Source organism: Ambystoma mexicanum, chromosome 8, assembly GCF_040938575.1.
Source record: "Ambystoma mexicanum isolate Mex_15411 chromosome 8, UKY_AmexF1_1, whole genome shotgun sequence".
Lineage (NCBI taxonomy): Eukaryota > Metazoa > Chordata > Amphibia > Caudata > Ambystomatidae > Ambystoma > Ambystoma mexicanum.
Window position 1 is genome coordinate 1,632,114,458 of NC_090929.1, and position 16,309 is coordinate 1,632,130,766.

Genomic DNA, 16,309 nt, shown 5'->3' on the forward strand with positions numbered 1-16,309 from the left:
TTATAATCAATGATGAGTGGTTATAGGATGCATAAGATAGCAACAATAATTTATGGTTTCAAATGGATGCAAGGTGGAATGAAAATGCAGTACAGAAAATACTCAATATGATTTCAACAAAACAATGTAATCACTTTTCTCTGGCAATCCCCTCCCCCCTTTATGCAATGCAAGGAAATGGAAGGAAACACACAGTTCTCAGAAATGCAATCAAATGTAATTCAGTTCACCCCAGCAAGCTTAGATTACAGATCAGAGTTTTAAACACAGGCCCAAAATGCTTTTATATGTGCTGGCAATGAAGTGAAAAATATGCTAAAATGCTTTTAATTCCCTCTAGAGGTTCAGGGTGAGTGGTATCAAGTTAATATTAGCCCAGGCTCACTTTAGCAAGGATCTAGGAGTAACTAGCAGGTTAAACGAATTTCTGGCAAATGGAAGGCAAGCAGCAGCAGATTTTTACACGTGAAGAAATTTGCAAATCGCGGTAAAATTCGCGGGTGCGCCGGGCGCGATTACAGAGGAACTACAAGGACTATCACTATCGTTTTGGGGTCCTAGGACAGCCTAGGATCTCAGCTTCCAGATGAAAGTTACTGCAAGTCTCTAGCACAAACGGTCACAGAGATATGAGCAATTAAATAAAGGTCGTTTTTCAGATTTGAAATTTTAAAGTTCAAAAAGACAAGTGCAGCTTGCAACTAGAAAATGACAGGTGACAGCTTTGCAAATGACAGGTGACAGTTAGGAGGCAGTTCTACTTAGATTAAAATAGATTGAATTATATTATTTTAACTAAGAGATTGGTTCTGCACAGTTTGCTAGGTACTCACACTATATTCTTGAATTAAATGGGCCTCGCCACGGATCTGGTCAGGTTTTAGACTGGACTCTGGTCTCTGCACTTCACAGTGATCTGGGTCAGCTCTCTCTCTCTCTGGATTCTGGAGATTGATGGATTTGAAGTCTGGATCTTTCTGCACAGCTTTCTCTGGAGATTGATGGAGGTAAAGTATGGATTTTCCGGCAGAGCTTCCAGCTGCAAATGGATTTGAAGGTCCCTATCTGTCCTGACTGTCTGCTTTTATGTGTTTTGAAAATGGGTGTGTGTGCAGCATCACTAGGCTCTACCCCTCTCCACTTGTCATTGGCCCAATTCTCCCCTCTCCCATGATTGGGGAAGGAACTGTGAGTCAGAGTGATGCTGTAGGTTTTATGGGTCAGAGGATCCTCCCCTGTCAAATTGCACACAATCTATATTTGATAAAAAAACATATTTGCACAGGTACACATTCGTTTAAAATTACACGCACCCCTCACATATCACAGGAGGTATACCCTTGTCCAAATCTGCTCTTCCTGAGAGCTTGCATTCAGAAATGGCAATATTTTGCACTTTTTAACTGATTTTGCAATTTCGGACATTAACCCAAATTTACACACAGGTGCGCAAGGAGTATGGACATTAGTTGATGAAGTGTCAGATTTTTCACATGCACACATTTTGAGTAATATCCTCTTTTCCACTAAAACCCCCCTGAACATACCACCGGGTCCTAACACGTCTTAAAATGTGGGCAGAAAAATCACAAGAATTATGGTGTCATTTAAATAATTTTCACAAGTCCGCTCTATGAATGATCCATCTTTTTAGAGTTAGGTTCTGGCCCCAAAGGGGTGTGGTTTCCCCCCAGCACAAGGTTGAATTTCTGGTTTTTCCAGTTCTGCCAAGCCAGCTTGCTCTCACAGGCAGTGCTCCTCCCCTGTCCTTCCAGGAGGAAGCTCCATTTACGACTCCCGCCAATAAAACATTTGCCTGAGTCAGGACAGGGCTTTGTTAAGAGCTCCTGTATTCTGTGGGGGCTCCCCTTAATTCAATTATCAGAGAGATGGCATATCCTTAGTGTGGCCAGCAAAAGGCAGATAGGCCTGGGAACACAGCTGTGACTCAAGTTTCACTCCTGATGGGGGGTAGTTGCCAGGCAAAATTGGAATCTCTTTAAGCCAGTTTTTAGCTACATGTCATTTCTGTTCCCCAGTTTAAGTCAAGACATTTTTTTACATATGCAGCTAGGATGCTGATTCTAAGTTTAAAACTATGACATTTAAACAATTGCAACCTATGTGACACTCAAAAGTAGGTCACTCATTTCTTTTAAACATTTAGATTTTTAGTGTCTTTCAGTCCAAATTTACTTAAACTGCTGAAATCCACAGCTCAGCCAGTCTTGTTATAAACCTTCAAGTCACTTCAGAATATAACTTTACATTGGATCCACCTCTCAGTAAGTCTTTCTTTGGCCTGCTTTGGGTTCATCTATTCAGTTTTACACAAAAAAAAAAAGTCTGGTGTTGTTTTAAAACGCCGGCTTTTGGATAGTGGTGAGTACTGGTAATGCACCCATTTTTGGGATTTAAGAAAATGAATTCCCAACAGTTATGGGTTTGCTTTTGGCAATCAGCATTGCCACTCCCAATGGTTTCAGACTACTGTGTGGGTAGTCCAATGGTGGTTTTAGGCAGTGTCCTTCTGTGCCCATAACATCGGCAAAAATGAGTGGCAGCCTATTCTTCATGCATTTCCCTGTGCATTTTCTGGGAAGCTCTGGCCATCATGATGTTTTCCATGTCAGTACTGCACAGTTTTGAGGTAGGGCTTGGATGCGTGGATTAAAACATCCCACGAGCCCCCCTCTTGCGATGGCCATTCTATTTCACTAATGGGACTCGCAAGACCTGGGATGTTTCCTCATCTTCTTCCTATAGATGGCACAGTTCAGCATCTTTTTCTCCATCCGGTCGGATCGATCGGTTCTCCTCGCTGGTCCTGATGGGAATATTGGGCGGTACACTGGGCCCGTTGCGTCTCTGCTCCCGGTCTCCGGATCGTCCTCCTTGGCCCGTCTCAAGGTTTTCTTTCTCCTAGGACGACAAAGGAAGAGCGGCAATACCTATTCATGGACGTTTTTCCACCACTGTTGAGATAGTGGGGCAGCATATGTATTTCATCATAACGAAACATTACATTCTTATTTTGAAAAAACAAACAGTATAACTAAGAGACAGTTTCATGCAAATCACAATATTTTAGAGACTAGATGTGGTATGTTTTATCGTTGGAACTGAATTAGTCTGAGACAGTACCCGCTAGGATTCCAGAGGATTCCTCCAGTTGTTGCAGAGTGTGCCTGGGATGGCAACACTTCAACTGGTTAATGTGGACCCACTTGTCTTCCCCCTCTGCCGAACCGCCTTTGGGGATGCGGATCTTGTAGGCCACAGGGGAGATCTTGTCGATGATCTCAAAGGGTCCCTTCCATGTAGGCAAAAATTTGCGCTGCTTGGCCTGGTTCCTTTGGAAGTTGTATAGATAGACCCGGTCCCCCACCTGATATTCCTTCCTGGAAGTCTTCAGGTCATAGTGGGTCTTCATGCTATCAGCCGATCTTTCTAGATTCCGCTGAGCGTAAGCAAAAGCATGTTGAAGGTGTTTCCTTAAATTCTCCACATACTCATGAGTTGTGGAGGCATTTATCAGTGTCTGCTCTTGGGTCCTATAGAGCAAATGCTGCGGAAGCACCATCTTGCGCCCAGTCATCAACTCAAATGGTGACATTTTGGTTGCAGATGAAGGGGTAGATCAGATGGCCATTAGGACCAGAGGTAATCGGATATCCCAACTTGGCCCAGAATCTGCCACAAATTTTTTTAATATGCTCACAATGGTTCGGTTATGTCTCTCTACTGCCCCAGAAGAAGCTGGCCGGTAAGCAATATGCAACTTCCTTTTGACCCCCAGTATCTCCCACATCTTTGTCATTACTTCACTGGTGAAGTGGCTACCTCTGTCTGACTCAATCCTTTGAGGTAGACCAAAACGGGAAAAGATGTGGTTAATCATCAGGGCAGCTGCTGTTTCTGCCTTGCAATTTGGGGCTGGGAGACATTCCACCCACTTGGTAAACAAGCATGTCACAGTCAACATGTACTTATTCCCCCTAGCAGAGCGAATCACGGGGCCTACAAAGTCGATTTGTAAATCTGACCATGGCAGTGTCATCCCCCTCTTTTGGAGAGGCGCACGGTGCGTGAGGGATGATGGCTGAAATTGTGCACACACAAGACACCCCTTCAAGTATTGGTCGAGGTCCTGCCCCACGTGTGGCCAGTATGCAACCTCTCTTAAGATTTCCAATGTTGTGTGAAACCCCCTATGACCGGCGGTGGCCGCATCATGGGCGTGACTTAACATCAGGCTTCGGAATGAGGTAGGAACCACCCACTGATCGTGGCCCGCTTTGGATTTCCTTACCAGCAAACCGTCTTGGATCCGGAACATTTTTGGACATTTCATCAACACTCTTAGGTCCTCTTTCCCAATGTAATCGGTATCCATCAGGGGAAAGTTCTCAGGGTCCTCAAGGTGTTGGTAAAATTTACCAATTATTGGATCCCCCTTCTGAGCGGTAATCAAATCAGCATCAGGGGTCTCCTTACTCCATTGGGCAATTGAAAGGTCGTTGTGAGCATTTGTCTGGGACCTAGTGATAGCAGTGACCTGGATTTCCCCCAATAGGGACTCAATCTCAATTAGATCCCCTTGGATGGCCCCGGTTTTGGCCAGCTGATCAGCTAAGTCATTTCCAGTTTTGTCTGGTCCCTCTACTTTGGCATGACCCTTGATCTTTTTCCAATAGATGGTCATCTCATTCGAGGTGACCAGATCATCAATGTTTTGGATCAACTTCCCATGTTTCAAGGGTTTGCTGTTAGCACATAACATGCCTCTGGTTTTCCAATTAACCAGGTGCTCCACGAACCCGTTCCGTACATAATCCGAATCTGTGATTATGACCAGTTCGTGGAGTTGATGCTGGACAGCAGTGAGGATGGCCTGATGCACAGCCATCAATTCTGCCACCTGACTACTTTGGGGACCAATTTTGTATCCAGCGGAGGGTTCTGGGAACTCCTTCACCCATGCATTCCCTACGCCAGCCACCAGTTCTTTCTCCCCTTTGTTGTCAACATGGTAAGAGCATCCATCCACATAGACAGTGGGCATTCCCTCACACTTGTCCTCTTCAAAGACTTTGTGTGGGGAATTAAGGTATGCCTCCGTGTTGTCCTTTATTTTTAGACTTTCATCCTCGAGACAGTTTTCTCTGGCACAATCATGCAAGTCAGCCAGACCTTGCGCGAGGGGACTCTTCTTGTTTTGGCCATATCTGACCTCCACAGGAAAGCCTTGCATTGACAGAATCCAGGAAGTAATTCTGGAATTACTCACATTTCCGGCCCGGATTCTGTCACTTTGGAGATATTGCAGAGGCTGGTGTGGAGTCTCCACTATGATGTGTTCCCCCTGGATAAACGGGCGGTAATTCTTCAATGCCCACACCGTTGCCAGGAGTGCCTTCTCACAATCGTTGAATTTTTCCTCCACAGAGGATAAAGTTTTGCTCGCATAGGAGATTACTTTATTGACCTTGTCATGCTTTTGGTATAATACGGCCGTCAAGCACGTATTAGAGAACCCCGTCTCCAGGAATAACTCCTTGTTTCTGACAGGGTAAGCTAGGCAAGGTGCTTGTGAGAGGCTTCTTTTGAGTTGTCTTACTGCCTCGGCTTGTTCTGGACCCCATTCCCACTTGACCCCCCCCTTCAGGAGATGAATCAGGGGTCTGGTGATCTCTGCGTAGCCCTCAATGAACTTTCTGCTGTAATTAGTCAGTCCAAAGAGGCTCCTTAGTTCCCGCAGAGTTGTGGGGTCTTTCAATTTTTGGAGGGCTTCCACTTTCTTTTCCTGGGGACAGAGACCCTGAGGAGTAATCTCATGCCCCAAGAAATTAACACAGGTTCTACACCACTGTGCTTTCTGAAAGGAAAGCTTTGCTCCGGCGGCCCTCAACTGCGTCAGAACATAACGGATCTCCGCTATGTGTTCCTCCACAGATGAACTTTTGATGAGGACATCATCTACATAAGCCAGGTTACCCCTCGCACCCAGGTCGGGCATGGCCTTATGTAGGAAAATGTTGAACTCATTACCGGAGTTAAGGTATCCGAAGGGAGTCCGGGTCCATGTGTATTGCTGGCCCCCAAAGGTAAAAGCCAGTTTGTATTGGTCCTCCCTACTGACCGGCACGGTCCAGTATCCATTGGTCAGGTCTATTGCAGTGAATACCTGTGACCCCTGAATCTGGGCCAGCCCTTGGTCAATGTAGGGCAGAGGCCATCGGGAAGTATGGACCCGTTTGTTGAGCTCCCTGAGGTCGGCACAGAGTCTCCACTGGCCGTTTGGCTTCAATATTCCCAGCACCGGATTATTGAAGGTGCTGTGGACTGGACGGATTATTCCCCTGGACTCAAGGTTCTTAATTATTTCAGTAAGGGACTCCATGGATGCGAGAGGCAAACGATATTGCTTCACAAACACTGGAGTCATGCCAGGGTCTGTGGGGATTGTTGTTGTGTGGATGTCAGTGCGACCACAGTCATATGAGTCTACCGCAAAGAGATCTTGGAAATCCAAGAAAACTTGTTTCAACTTTTGCTTTTGTTCCAAAGTCACACAGGCATCAGCTAGGTTGACTCTCTCTTCCACCATCTGCCTGAAGCCTGGAAAGACTTCTGGTTTGGCTATCTCCGCGGCCTCCTCCAGCTGGGTGGAGAAGTCCCTGGTCAGAGTGCTGATTTGGACCGGAGGCTTCAGGTGGGAAAGGCAGCCCTCATGGACCTGGAAAATCACCTCATCCCTCCTGAAGTCACAAGTCACATCTTCCTTACCATAAGGGCAAGAAGAGTACACCAGGAAGTTCCCCCCATGGCGGGTAAAAATCCTGTCTGGTGTTGTATTGTCATCACTGTCACTGTCAAAGCAGTCCTTGGGGATTGGCCCTAACAGTTCATTACCTAAATCTATGGAAAAATGTCGGTCATCAACCACCATTCCAATAATGGTGCCTGCGGCTATAGTAATACTCTTTAAGTCGCTGTTATCCACCTCTATTAGAATGGTGTCATGTTCTATGTTGACTAATGGTGTTGGGTTTACCCGCAACCCTTGCTGTTGGAGAGAAGCGTTTAGATGTATGTAAGCATCAGGGTTTTTCAAATGTTGTCCTCTTTTAGCTTTCACTTCCAGGGAGAATTGTCGGGTCCTTTCTGGGATGGTGACTTCCTCTTTGATCTGAATTTCAACTGCATAAGGTAGCAATTGAGCTGACCTAAATGCTTTTTCTGGATCATCAAAGCCCATGGGATTATCCGCTAATCGGGACCAAGCTTTGAAGTTTATTAGGTCCAAACTAATGGCAAAGCGATTGAGAATGTCACTGCCTAAGTAAAAGGCGGCAGGGACGTCTCGCACGACCCAACAATTATGGACTATGCTCTTGTTGCCAATGGAGATTTTGAGCATACACCTGCTTGGCAGGAGATGTTTGGAATTAGGTGCTTCCAGGTCCCTTTCCCATTTGTCTATCAGTTTGAAGGTGGGAATGGCTGGATCTTTTGGGAGTTGGCGGAACATGGCTTCGCTGATGAAGCTCTTACCGTTGTTCACACACACTCGAGCGAGAACAGAGTCCTTCCCATCATTTAACTGAACAGGGATGAACAACTGCTCTCCAATTTGCTGAATATCAGCCAGGCTCTGAGCTGATTTCACATCTTTCTGGACTATAGGAGTGGGAGTTTCTGATTGTGGATTAGTATAGAATCTCAGAGTGTTTCCTTCCAGCGTGGAGTACCACTTTAGACTGGAAGGAAGGTTGATTTTCAGAAATAGAGAGGACCCTCCATCACCAGTCTGTTGTCCTACTGCTATTACTGTCACGTCTGGAATTTGGCTATTCTGGAAGTGAAATTCTACTTGGTCAGGTTTTTGTTCAACCATGTGGCAGGTGCCGTTTAAACTAACATGGTTGACACTCTGTTTTAATTTTATTGGTCGGCTAGTCTGGGTCCAGAGGACCTTGTTTTACGCAATCTATTAGGGGTGACAACCTCCTCAGGAGGTCATTCCCTAGTAAACAAGGGGTGCCCTCTGGAGTCACAACTATGACCGGGTGTTTCACCTTGTGTCGCCCGATCTTAATGTCCAAGTCTGCTGTCCCCTCGACGGGAATTTCCTTCTCGTCAAAGTTCTGGAGTTGTCCAGGAAGTGAGGTGAGAGGAATTTGGTAATTCCCTCCCCTTCCTGCATTCAGTTCATCAAAGGCCCTTCAGAACAGAAGGGTAGCTTGAGATCCAGTGTCCACCAGTGCCAAAATTGTACCCTGCCCCTGTACTTGTACCGGGGCATAATATCTTCCCTCCTTCTCCTCAAGGGGGCACAGATAATGTACATTTTTGGACAACTGGTGGGCTAATTTTCTGGTTTTGGACATTGTAAGAGAAGAAATTTGGGCAGAATTCTGTGGAGGGCCTTGGGAATCTGAAAGAAAAATTTGGCAACTGGAGATCAGAGCCATTGTGGGTTCCACTGGCTCCGGTTCTGGGCCGACCCCCCTTTTTGGAGGCAGTCACCAGGATGGGTTTGAACCAGGGGATTTTCTTGCTGTTGGTTCTGGGATGAGATGGTGGGCGGCGGTAGCTCAGTCTCCACATCTCCCCAGTCTGGATTTGCATCCCTAGGGACCCATTTTTCTTTGGGAGGAGTTCCCCCCTCTCTGAAGGAGAATATCCTTTTCCCAGGATCCTCTGAGGATCCCTCTCCCTCAAATTGGAAGATCTGTACCTCCTCCTCAAACTGAGTCTGTTTGGGTCTTTTGTTTCTCCTACCACCCCTCTGCTCCTTAGGAGGCAGACTTTCAGGGGCAGGAGATTTTGTTTCCGGTTCCTGGGTTTCCAGGGGCTGTTTACAAGTGAGGAAGGAAGCTTCCTCCAAGGCTTTACACCGCCCTTCCCTTTGTGCCTCCTCCCTGGGAACCGGTGAGTTATCGTCATTGTTCTGGGGCACCAGGTCCAGAGTTGGGTGCGTTCTGCGCCGGCATGCCGATCTGAGGGTTCTGCTGAGCCCTCAGTATGTGACCCAGATCCCGCGCCATGGCTTGAACCTGGCGCTCTAACTGGGAAACCCGCTCAGGCTGATACAGGGCCCTGTTTTCTCCCCTGGGCTGATCCCGGGAAGGGTAGCTATCCCTTCTTTGGTAGTACCCCTGGTTGGGAAGATTTGGATACCCCTCCACCCTTGGCCTCCCCTCTCCCGGATTCGGTTGTCTGGGCTCAGGGAATTGGGGAAAGAAGGGTGGATGATTTTGGGGTTGGAAATTGGGTGGATACCTGGGGAAAAAGTTCTGCCCAGGATTTGGAGAATTTCTGCCCTCCGGTGGGAAGTTAGGAGGGAAGTTCCCTGGGTTAGGTGCTTGGCTGGATCCCCCCCCTTGGGCTGGAGGAGTCCACACATAACCCAGGATGGGTCGATTTCCCTTGTAACGGGGACTTACATAATCAGGAGAGCGAGGGACCCCATTTGTGGGGCTGCCTCCCTGGCTCCCTGTCTGTGACTGGCCCGAGGACCTTCTGGGCCTAGCATTATTAGGTGCAGGTAGGTTTTTAGGCCCCCCCATCTCCAAATCCAAAACGCAGGGTGACTTTTACCTCTGCCACCTTGGCAGCAGCAGGGGTGCTGTTGCCTTTGGGGTTTTTCTGGGCATTACTTTTGCTATCTACCGGTTTCTGCACCTCATAGATCCGGGTAGCCTGTTCAATGACCCAGTCTAAAGATCTTTTCTCGTGAAAATCCCTCACGAGCTGGGTCATTATGTATTTGGGCAAGGCATGAAAAAATGTATTAATTAATTCTCTACTGTCTGTGCGCACCCTTCTGGTGGTCTGCGCAAAAGCACGTTTCAGTTCTTGCACAAATTCTTGTGGGGCCTGATCCTCCCCACATTGCAAATTGTAGGCTGCCTTGCAAGCCTCTTGAGGATTTCTGTGAACAGAAAAATGTTTCAAGATGGCCGCCTTATAGGTGGACCATCTTACATGATTTTGGTCCTCCAGCCCCGCAAAGAAACTGGAGTATTCCGGGGAGAAGGTCCACTTTACATATTGAATACAGCTTTGGCTGTCCTTCAAATGGAAAGTCTCCATCATTTGCTCAAACAACTCTAAGTGCTCCCAAACAGAATACTTGGCGTTCTTGTGATAAGGCGTGATGACACTCCTGATTGCCTTTATTTGCTTCAATGGGTCCTTAAGCATGGCCCTTTTTGCCTTATTGGCCCTTTTGGTCCGGGTAACCCTGGTCCATTCATCTTCTGACTCAGAGGCACTGCTCCCAGAGGTTCCCGTCTGTTCTTCCAGGTTTTTTTTTTCCTGCTCAGAGGAGTCTTCAGATCCCTCCTGGCTGCCAGGATTTGATGGGTACCCCCTCCACTGACCTAACTGGGCAGAGGTTTTCAGGATGCCCTTAATGGGCCTACTCTCCTGGGGTTCCCCATTAAATTGCACTGTGCTTGGGTGCCCATACCCGGATGCCCGCCCCTCCATTCCTGGGTGGTACTGGCCTATGAGCCCCATGCTTCTGGCTGGATAGTAATCTGCCATCCCTGTGGCCCTGTGCTCATGTGCGCCAGGGGACATGGGGGTGGCAGAGTCCAGGGACTGAGAGGTATGAGGGCCTCTGGTACTAGGGCTCCTGAGGTTATGCTCCGGAGTTTCCCTTTCCCAGCGAACTTGGTCTCTATCCGCCCCTGCTCCCTGTTGCAATGCAAGAGCCTGCATTTGTGCCTTCAGTTCCTCAGTTAAGGCCTTACTAGACTCTATCAGTCTCTCCTGCATCGCTACCTGTTGTTGGAGCCTATCATTGTGTTGACAGAGGGCCTCATTTTCCCTCTGTGCTTTCTGGTTGGTCCTGGAGAACTGGGCCAGTCTTTGCTGCAGGAGGTTTACCTCCTGAGTCCCATCCCTACTGGCCTGCTCCTTTCTTGCCAGAGCCTCTTCCACCCTTCTGGTGTGCTCTACCAAGTTCTGGTTTTCTTTTTGGAGGTCACCCAGCCCCTGGAGGGCCAGGTGATTTTCTTCAATTTCCTTTTTTAAGTGGCAGGCTTCCTGGCCTAAAGTGTCTCTTTCCTGACTGAGAGCCTGCATCTGTGCTGCCAGGTCGTCCCTCTGCCGTTGAAAGGCACCAGCTTTTTGGCGCTCCTGAACAAACTCTGCCTGGGTATCCAGGTCTTTCAGAATTAGTTTGTTGCTCTCTGCCTTCACTCTATCTAGGTGGCCTTGCAGGGTGACTACCTGCTCAGCACATAACCTGTTGAAGTCCAGTTGTTTCTCCAGCTTTTTCTGGTTTTGCAGTAGGGAGTCCAACCCTTCTTGGTATTCCTTCTGCAAGGCCAGAAATCTGGTATCCTGTTCTGCCTTTTCCTGTTGCAGGATGTCCATATCCTCTTTTATTTTAATGATGTACTGCCTACTATCATCTTCTGACTCCTGGCTCCTCTGCAGCCTCTGCTCAGAAGAGACCAGGTCAGATTGGACCTTCTCTAACGCCATCTGTCGCTTAATCGCCAGATCTTGGCTTTCAGTACATTTATCCTGCATGTCTCCCATATATAGGTACAGGTATGCCGCTATCCTAACCATCTTGTCTTGTTCATCCTTAGCCTATAGTTCACTCAGGGCCACATGTAAGGGACCCTGATCTCTCCATATATCTGACCCTGTTTCCGTGACCTGTTGCGTGATGGCCTGCAACCAGACCGTCTAGTCCTGGTGAGTCCACTCACCTCTCACAAATAACTTATGTAAGAAGTGCTCTCTCGCTATTTTCATGTCTACTAAGGTCGTCATTCTGGAATTTGAGTTCCTTCCTGACTTACAGAAGTTTGTATTTTATTTTTGCAAAACAGACCTTTTTCTTAGAGCGTTCCTTTGAGGAGTGCTTTACAGCGTAACACAGCGTGTGATCCGACCGGATATGTGTATCTGGTCAGCTGGCACGCTGTATTAATCTGCACAAGTGATAAATCTAATCCAAACGTCCGGCACGAGCCCCCAATTTGTAAGAGGATTCAATTCAACACTACAGCTAAGTCAATGCCTAGTCTGGGATACTGAATGGAAACCCTTATTGATATATCTTTATGTCCAGTTCATGCGTTCTGGATGACTACCCGTGTATAACACCCCTCCCTTGGAATCCCCCTGACCCCACTGAGCCAAGAAGTAGTTCTGTTTTGCAAGTGAAAAGGTTTATTTGAGAATTTAAACAATATAGATATATATATCACACTTTATAATAAATTAATAATTGAATATCACACTGAATCTGATCAGTAATCAATAATGTATAGTCTGGCACTAGCACACTTCTTTATAATCAATGATGAGTGGTTATAGGATGCATAAGATAGCAACAATACTTTATGGTTTCAAATGGATGCAAGGTGGAATGAAAATGCAGTACAGAAAATACTCAATATGATTTCAACAAAACAATGTAATCACTTTTCTCTGGCAATCCCCTCCCCCCTTTATGCAATGCAAGGAAATGGAAGGAAACACACAGTTCTCAGAAATGCAATCAAATGTAATTCAGTTCACCCCAGCAAGCTTAGATTACAGATCGGAGTTTTAAACACAGGCCCAAAATGCTTTTATATGTGCTGGCAATGAAGTGAAAAATATGCTAAAATGCTTTTAATTCCCTCTAGAGGTTCAGGGTGAGTGGTATCAAGTTAATATTAGCCCAGGCTCACTTTAGCAAGGATCTAGGAGTAACTAGCAGGTTAAACGAATTTCTGGCAAATGGAAGGCAAGCAGCAGCAGATTTTTACACGTGAAGAAATTTGCAAATCGCGGTAAAATTTGCGGGTGCGCCGGGCGCGATTACAGAGGAACTACAAGGACTATCACTATCGTTTTGGGGTCAGCCTAGGATCTCAGCTTCCAGATGAAAGTTACTGCAAGTCTCTAGCACAAACGGTCACTGAGATATGAGCGATTAAATAAAGGTCGTTTTTCAGATTTGAAATTTTAAAGTTCAAAAAGACAAGTGCAGCTTGCAACTAGAAAATGACAGGTGACAGCTTTGCAAATGACAGGTGACAGTTAGGAGGCAGTTCTACTTAGATTAAAATAGATTGAATTATATTATTTTAACTAAGAGATTGGTTCTGCACAGTTTGCTAGGTACTCACACTATATTCTTGAATTAAATGGGCCTCGCCACGGATCTGGTCAGGTTTTAGACTGGACTCTGGTCTCTGCACTTCACAGTGATCTGGGTCAGCTCTCTCACTCTCTCTGGATTCTGGAGATTGATGGATTTGAAGTCTGGATCTTTCTGCACAGCTTTCTCTAGAGATTGATGGAGGTAAAGTATGGATTTTCCGGCAGAGCTTCCAGCTGCAAATGGATTTGAAGGTCCCTATCTGTCCTGACTGTCTGCTTTTATGTGTTTTGAAAATGGGTGTGTGTGCAGCATCACTAGGCTCTACCCCTCTCCACTTGTCATTGGCCCAATTCTCCCCTCTCCCATGATTGGGGAAGGAACTGTGAGTCAGAGTGATGCTGTAGGTTTTATGGGTCAGAGGATCCTCCCCTGTCAAATTGCACACAATCTTTATTTGATAAAAAAAACATATTTGCACAGGTACACATTCGTTTAAAATTACACGCACCCCTCACATATCACAGGAGGTATACCCTTGTCCAAATCTGCTCTTCCTGAGAGCTTGCATTCAGAAATGGCAATATTTTGCACTTTTTAACTGATTTTGCAATTTCGGACATTAACCCAAATTTACACACATGTGCGCAAGGAGTATGGACATTAGTTGATGAAGTGTCAGATTTTTCACATGTACACATTTTGAGTAATATCCTCTTGTCCACTAAAACCCCCCTGAACATACCACCGGGTCCTAACACGTCTTAAAATGTGGGCAGAAAAATCACAAGAATTATGGTGTCATTTAAATAATTTTCACAAGTCCGCTCTATGAATGATCCATCTTTTTAGAGTTAGGTTCTGGCCCCAAAGGGGTGTGGTTTCCCCCCAGCACAAGGTTGAATTTCTGGTTTTTCCAGTTCTGCCAAGCCAGCTTGCTCTCACAGGCAGTGCTCCTCCCCTGTCCTTCCAGGAGGAAGCTCCATTTACGACTCCCGCCAATAAAACATTTGCCTGAGTCAGAACAGGGCTTTGTTCAGAGCTCCTGTATTCTGTGGGGGCTCCCCTTAATTCAATTATCAGAGAGATGGCATATCCTTAGTGTGGCCAGCAAAAAGCAGATAGGCCTGGGAACACAGCTGTGACTCAAGTTTCACTCCTGATGGGGGGTAGTTGCCAGGCAAAATTGGAATCTCTTTAAGCCAGTTTTTAGCTACATGTCATTTCTGTTCCCCAGTTTAAGTCAAGACATTGTTTTACATATGCAGCTAGGATGCTGATTCTAAGTTTAAAACTATGACATTTAAACAATTGCAACCTATGTGACACTCAAAAGTAGGTCACTCATTTCTTTTAAACATTTAGATTTTTAGTGTCTTTCAGTCCAAATTTACTTAAACTGCTGAAATCCACAGCTCAGCCAGTCTTGTTATAAACCTTCAAGTCACTTCAGAATATAACTTTACATTGGATCCACCTTTCAGTAAGTCTTTCTTTGGCCTGCTTTGGGTTCATCTATTCAGTTTTACACAAAAAAAAAAAGTCTGGTGTTGTTTTAAAACGCCGGCTTTTGGATAGTGGTGAGTACTGGTAATGCACCCATTTTTGGGATTTAAGAAAATGAATTCCCAACAGTTATGGGTTTGCTTTTGGCAATCAGCATTGCCACTTCCAATGGTTTCGGACTACTGTGTGGGTAGTCCAATGGTGGTTTTAGGCAGTGTCCTTCTGTGCCCATAACATCGGCAAAAATGAGTGGCAGCCTATTCTTCATGCATTTTCCTGTGCATTTTCTGGGAAGCTCTGGCCATCATGATGTTTTCCATGTCAGTACTGCACAGTTTTGAGGTAGGGCTACGATGCGTGGATAAAAACATCCCACATGTGTATGAAATATGTGTTGTGTAACAATATTTTATTTCCACAGGTGCAACAAAGGTTGCAAACATTAGGTCTGGATAGTGGACATATAGTGCTCTAAGGAATTGCCTGTGATTACCATGGTTTTGAAGTACCTGCTTATTAAGTTTTGAGTTGGTGGGGATGCAAATGTTGTGATGAGAACGATCATTGTGGAAGTAGTAATTGTTGTTACTATTTAACTCAGATCATGCCCTAGCAACCCACGGGTCCAGGTGGGGGCGGTTATTATCATGATTGTTCTTTTATAACACGCTTAACACCAGAGACTGGTTTCTGAGCGCGGGATCAGGATTCAAACCTTTTTTTTAAGCTGTTTTGTCTTGCTTCCAAGACAAATGTGTTTCCCCTGAGCTATCCCCCTCCCTTGCTGATAAAGGTGAGTGCTTGCTGGTTTGACAGTTTTGGTATAGATTTGTTGTTAGTGTGAGCTATGCACTGCCTATGGGCCGCCTTTGGGGTATGGATACCCAGGCTCTTTGAGTGGTGTTGGACACCATTGACAGAAAAGGTGTTGGAATTTTAGGTTATTTGAGTGGTGTTGGGCACCACTGACAGAAGGGGCTTTGGATTGGACACCCAGGTTATTTGAGTGGTGTTCGCCACCAGTGATAGCGGAGTTGTTGGCCACCTGGGTTTATTGTTGTGAGGTGTTGCACCTGGGTTTACTGGACAATGGTAGATTTATAGTGGTGTTGAATACCATTTTAGTCGAGTGATTGGAATGCCACTTAGTGTTTTGCTGAGGCATGGGACACCTGCATGTATTGGGTGTTGGATGCCATTTGCTTCAGTTTAGGGAGTGTGCCAAATGACTTGCTCACATTGAGGGCTTTACGCCTGCACAGTGGATGTGTGCAGTGTTGACTGTCTGGGAGGTATGTTTGGCATCCTCGCTCGTGGTGCAAAAGGAAATGTTTAAAGTAAAATATGTGCATGAGATAATGTTTGTGGTCCCGCTGCGCATGGTGGTTGCTGGTTACTTTGGCAGTAAAAGTTTAGTGAGATGGTTTAGGTATGTTTGAGAGATGTGTTTGGTATCCTTTTTCTCAGATCACGTAGGCCATCTCTCTTCTTATTTTCGTGTAATTTGTGAGGTGGCAGAGTTTAGTGTTGTATTGTTCCGTTGTCATCTGGGCATGTGTTTGTGTGACATGCAAGGACGATTGTAGGGTTTTGATCTTTTGGTGGAGTTTTCAAGGTTTGGTAGTGGTGGAATTTGAATGGTAGTTTTGAAGGATGTACAATTGTTTATGATGCTATGGT